The sequence below is a fragment of the Pristiophorus japonicus genome, chromosome 9 (genome assembly GCF_044704955.1).
Source record: "Pristiophorus japonicus isolate sPriJap1 chromosome 9, sPriJap1.hap1, whole genome shotgun sequence".
Taxonomy (NCBI): domain Eukaryota; kingdom Metazoa; phylum Chordata; class Chondrichthyes; family Pristiophoridae; genus Pristiophorus; species Pristiophorus japonicus.
The window spans coordinates 113,683,014-113,689,443 of NC_091985.1; positions in this window are offsets into that span (position 1 = coordinate 113,683,014).

Genomic DNA, 6,430 nt, shown 5'->3' on the forward strand with positions numbered 1-6,430 from the left:
CAACTTTCTCACCCTCCATCTGAATTTGAAATTCAACCATGCTATGATCACTCATTCCAAGGAGATCCTTTACTCGGAAATTGTTTATTAATCCTATCTCATTACACAGGACCACATCAAGATAGCCTGCCCCCTAGTTGGTTCCGTAGCAACTCTGTTGGTTGGAGTATAAACCAGGAAATAGTGGGGGCTTGTAAAAAGGGAGCAGCAATAATCATGGGTGATTTTAACCTCCATATTGATTGAACAAATCAAATTGGTCAGGGTAGCGTTGAGGAAGAGTTCATTGAGTGCATAAGGGACGGGTTCCTTGAACAGTATGTAATGGGTATGGTTCTTAATGAATACTTTGCATTTGTTTTCATAAAAGAGAGGGGTAATGCAGGCATTGCAATCAGAGAGGAGGAGTGTGAAATAGGAGATGAAATAAACATAGTGAGAGAGGAAGTATGAAGCGGCTTAGCAGTTTTGAAAGTGGATAGATCCCCAGGCCCGGATGAATTTCATCCCTGGCTGTTAAGAGAAGCAAAAGCAGCATTTTCCAATCCTCTCTGTCCACAGCTGTGGTGCTGGAGGACTGCTAACGTTGTACCTTTGTTTAAAAAAGGAGAAAGGGATAGACTGAGTAATTACAGGCCAGTCAGCCTAACTTCAGTGGTGGGAAAATTATTGGAAAAACTTCTGGGTGACAGGATAAATCTTCATTTAGAAAGACACAGATTAATCAAGGACAGTCAGCATGGAGTTCTTAAGGGCAGGTCATGCCTGACTAACTTGATTGAATTTTTTGAGGAGGTACGATGAGGGTAATGCATTCGATGTAGTGTATATGGGTTTTCGCAAGGCTTTTGATAAGGTTCCACATGGCAGACTGATCACGAAAGTAAAAGCCCATGGGATCCAGGACAAAATGGCAAGTTGGATTCAAAATTGGCTCAGAGGCAGGAAGCAAAGGGTTAATGCGTTGATGGGTGTTTTTTGTGACTGGAAGGCTGTTTCCAGTGGGGTTCCGTGGGGCTCAGTACTGGGTCCCTTGCTTTTTGTGCTTTATGTTATCTCTCAAATAAAGCAACATGACTGAGTACTGTCGACTTGTGTAAGTGCGACCTTCGTGTCTTTATTCTGACTCCAGAGTGTCTGCACAGCATGGAAGGCCTGCTTTACAGTGCTCCCAAGGGATGCTGGGATCCCTTGGGACTCCAACAGATGCACCCTCTGGTGGCGGTAGAATGTTGGTTACAAGGTGCTGCATACATAACATCACTCCCAAAAGTCAATAGTACACTTATTTACATGGTGAGACGATCTGGGGCTTTCTACTCCCTAGTCGATCGTCTTGGTACAAACACAGGTGCAGATGAGTTGGTTGGGCCTTCGCTGGGCTGCTGCTCAGCTGAACTTGCTGGGCTGCTGGGGATGATGAGTTCAGCTTCATAGTCAACCGTGATGTTGTTTGCCACTTGTGTGTGTATTGGAGGATCGAAGTTGGTGGTGTCCTCTTCAGGTTGCTCGTGGCTGTCTGTGAATCGCAGTTTGGTTTGGTCCAAATGCTTTCTGCAAGTTAGTCAATTTGCAAGTTTGACCTCAAACATCCTACTCCCCTTTTTGGTTATGCCAGGAAGCCATTTGGAACCATGTCCATAGTTGAGTATACATACAGGGTCATTGACTTCAATATCGCGTGATAAATTTACGCGATCATGGTACATGCTTTGTTGATGCCGCCTGTCCTCGACATGATCATGGAGATCAGATGGACAAGAGAGAGCCTTGTTTTGAGTACCCTTTTCATGAGCAGCTCGGCAGGGGAAACCCCAGTGAGCAAGTGGGGTCTTGTGCGGTAGCTGAGCAGGACTCGGGACAGGCGGGTCTGCAGGGAGCCTTCCGTTATGCATTTCAAGCTTTGCTTGATGGTTTGGACTGGCTGTTAGATGCGGGCTTGAATGGGGCAGATGTGACCTATTTGATCCCATTGCGGGTCATGAATTCCTTGAATTCAGCGCTGGTGAAGCATGGCCCATTGTCGCTGACAAGGACATCGGGCAGGCCGTGCGTGGCAAACATGGCTCGTAGGCTTTCGATGGGGACAGTGGACATGCTTACAGACATTATTACACACTCAATCCATTTTGAATAAGCATCCACAATAACTAAAAACATTTTGCCTAGAAACGGGCCAGCGAAGTCAACGTGGATCCAAGACCACGGTTTGGAGGGCCATGACCACAAACTTAGTGGTGCCTCCCTGGGTGCATTGCTCAGTTGAGAGCAAGTGTTGCATTGGCACACGCAAGACTCCAAATCTGAGTCGATGCCGCGCCACCACACATGGGATCTGGCTATAGCTTTCATCATTACTATGCCTGGGTGGGTACTGTGTAGGTCGTGTATGAAGGTTTCCCTGCCTTTCTTCGGCAAAACCAAGCGATTATCCCACAAAAGACAGTCCGCCTGTATGGACATTTCGTGTTTGCGCCGCTGGAACGGCTTGATCTCTTCATGCATCTCCGCTGGGACGCTGGACCAGCTCCCATGAAGGACACAGTTTTTTTTATAAGGGACAGTAAAGGGTCCTGGCTGGTCCAGGTCCTGATCTGGCATGCCGTAACAGGTGACTTTTCATTTTCAAATGCATCCATCACCAAGAGCAAGTCTGCAGGCTGTGCCATTTCCAGCCCGGTGGTGGGCAATGGTAGCCGACTGAGCATCAACGCAGTTCTCTGTGCCTGGCCTGTGGCAAATTACATCGTTATATGCAGACAGCGTGAGCGCCCATCTTTGGATGCGAGCAAAGGCATTGGTTTTGATACCTTTGCTCTCTGAGAATAGCGATATGAACAGCTTATGGTCAGTTTCGAACTCGAACTTGAGCCCAAACAGATACTGGTGCATTTTTTTCACCCCGTAAACGCATGCCAGAGCTTTTTCAATCATGCTGTAGGCCCCTTTGGCCTTGGACAAACTCCTGGATGCATAAGCGACTGGTTGCAATGTTCCCGGTTCGTTTGCTTGTTGTACACACCCGACCCTGTACGAAGACGCATTGCAAACTCGCACTAAACGTTTACATGGGTCATACAGAACAAGCAGTTTGTTGGAACAGAACAGATTTCTGGCTTTCTCAAAAGCAGTCTCTTGTGATTTCCCCATACCCAGTCATCTCCCTTGCGTAGCAACATGTGTAGGGGTTCTAGCAAGGTGCTTAATCTGGGTAGGAAATTACCAAAATAATTGAGGAGTCCCAGGAACGACCGCAGCTCCATCACGTTCTGTGGTCTCGGCGCGTTTTGATGGCCTCCATCTTGGCGGCCATCAGTGTGGGGCCATCTCCTAGTATAATCCATAGTGGGAGTTCATGTACCGCTCCATCATAGGAGACCGTTACTGCTACACTGCCAATTACAGGGATCAGTTCTTTCATGTAAGTTCTCAGCTTGGTATGAATCGGGCTCAGCTTGGGTCTTTGTGCCTTGTTGCACCACAACCTCTCGAAGGCCTTTTTGCTCATGATAGACTGACTCGCACCCATGTCCAATTCCATGGATACTGGAAATCCATTCAGTTCAACTTTTAATATGATCAGTGGACATTTCATGGTGAAGGTGTGTACCCCGTACACTTCTGCCTCCTTGGTTCGAGTCTCTAGTTCAATTTGATCCGCCATGGATCGGTCTTTCTCTGCAATGTGGTGGTTTGCAGGGTTTGCAGCTCGTCTGCTCATTCGCTGGAGGCGTCCCATTGTTCCACAGCCTTTGCACGCACTGTGTTTGAAGCGGCATTGATGGGCTCGATGATCACCTCCGCAGCGCCAACAAGGAGTTAACTGCCTCGCATTCACGCTTGGTGGCGGACTCTGGGTCATCTGAGGTCGTGCAGCTGCAGACGTGCACGTTTTGCCATATGCATTCCTGCCTGAAAACGACGTTACTTTGTGTACAGTACTTGCCGGTGCATCTTTATGCTGCGAAATTTGTTTGGTTTTATTGCTGCTGGACATGAATGCCTGGGCTCTCGTTGTGGCTTTGCTCAGGTTCGGTGTTTCAACAGTCAATAGTTTGCGACGGATAACCTCATGGCCAATGCCGAGCACAAAAAAGTCTCTTAGCATTTGCTCCAAGAATCCATTGAATTCGCAATGTCCTGCAACGCGCCTTAGTTCAGCGATGTAGCTCGCCACATCCTGGCCTTCAGACCGTTGACATGTATAAAATCGATACCTTGCCATCAGAATGCTCTCCTTCGGATTTAGCTGCCCCCGGACCAGCATACACAATTCTTCATACGATTTGGTTGTTGGTTTCACCGGAGCAAGAAGATTCTTCATGAGGCCATAGGTTGTTGCCCCGCAGACGGTGAGAAGGATCGCCCTTCGTTTGGCAGCGTTCACATTCCCTTCCAGCTCGTTGGCCACGAAGTATTGGTCTAGTCGCTCCACGAAGGCTTCCCAATCGTAGCCTTCTCAGAATTTCCCCAGGATATCAACAGTTAGAAACATAGAAAATAGGTGCAGGAGCAGGCCATTCAGCCCTTATAGCCTGCACCGCCATTCAATGAGTTCATGGCTGAACATGAAACTTCAGTACCCCCTTCCTGCTTTCTCGTCATAACCCTTGATCCCCCGAGTAGTAAGGACTTCATCTAACTCCCTTTTGAATATATTTAGTGAATTGGCCTCAACTACTTTCTGTGGTGGAGAATTCTGCATTTTCGCATGATGGTTCGTTATCTATTACTCGTCGCCAGTTGTTACGTCTCAAATAAAGCAACGTGACTGAGTACTGTAGACTTGTGTAAGTGTGACCTCAGTGTCGTTATTCTGACTCCAGAGAACAGCATGGAAGGCCTGCTTATATACAGTGCTCCCAAGGGATGCTGGGATCCCTTGGGACTCCCAACAAATGTGCCCTCTGGTGGAGGTAGAATGCTGGTTACAAGGTGTTGCATACATAACAGTATACATCAATGATTTAGACTTGAATGTAGGTGGTATGATTAAGAAGTTTGCAGACGATACTAAAATCGGCTGTGTGGTTGATAATGAAGAAGAAAGCTGTAGACTGCAGGAAGATATCAGTGAACTGGTCAGGTGGGCAGAACAGTGACAAATGGAACTCAATCTGGAAAAGTGTGAGATAATGCATTTGGGGAGGGCTAACACGGCAAGGGAATACACATTAAATGGTAGGACACTGATAAGTGCAGAGGAACAAAGGCTCCACAGATCCCTGAAGGTAGTCGGCCAAATAAATGAGGTGGTTAAGAAGGCATATGGAATACTTGCTTTTTTTAGCCGAGGCATAGAATACAAGAATGGGGGCAGTGTTGTGTGGCGGAGTCAGGTTGGTGGAGGACCTTTGTTTCCAGATGTTTAGTGTAAGGCCCATGCTTTCGTATACCTCGGTGAAGATGTTGACTATGACTTGGAGTGTAGCCTCTGACAAAGTGGACCACTTTCCATACCTCGGTAGTCTATTATCAGCAAGGGCAGACATCGACAACAAGGTTCAACACCACCTCGTGTACGTCAGCGCAGCACTTCGGCCGGCTGAGGAAGAGAGTGTTCGAGGATCGGGCCCCCAAATCTGGCACCAAGCTTATGGTCTACAGGGCTGTAGTAATACCCGCCCTCCTGTATGGCTCAGAGACGTGGACCATATCCAGTAGATACCTCAAATCACTGGGAAAATATCACCAGCGTTGTCTCCGCAAGATCCTACAAATCCCCTGGGAGGACTGACACACCAACGTTAGTGTCGTCGATCAGACCAACATCCCCAGCATCGAAGCACTGACCACAGTCGACCAGCTCTGTTGCGCAGGCCACATTGTTCGCATGCCTGACACAAGATTGCCAAAGCAAGTGCTCTACTCGGAACTCCTACACGGCAAGCGATCCCCAGGTGGGAAGAGGGAACGTTTCAAGGACGCCCTCAGAGCCTCCTTGATAAAATACGGCATCCCCACCGACACCTGGGAGTCCCTGTCCAAAGACCGCCCAAAGTGGAGGAAGAGCATCCGGGAGGACGCTGAGCACCTTGATTCTCGTCGCCAAGAGCATGCAGAAAATAAGCGCAGGCAGCGGAATGAGCATGCGGCAAACCAGTCCCACTCACCCTTTCCTACAACGACTGTCTGTCCCAGATGTGACAGAGACTGTAATTCCCATATTGGACTGTTCAGTCACCGAAGAACTCACTTTTACAGTGGAAGCAAGTCTTCCTTAATTTCGAGGGACTGCCTATGATGATGACAAGAATACAAGAGCAGGGAGGTTAAGCTTGAACTGTATAAAACACTAGTTCGGCCACAGATAGAAAACTGCGCACATTACAAGAAAGATGTGATTGCACGAGAGAGGGTAGAGAGGAGATTTACGAGGATGTTGCCTGGACTGGAGAATAGTTCGCGACGAGGAATTTATTATTTTCTC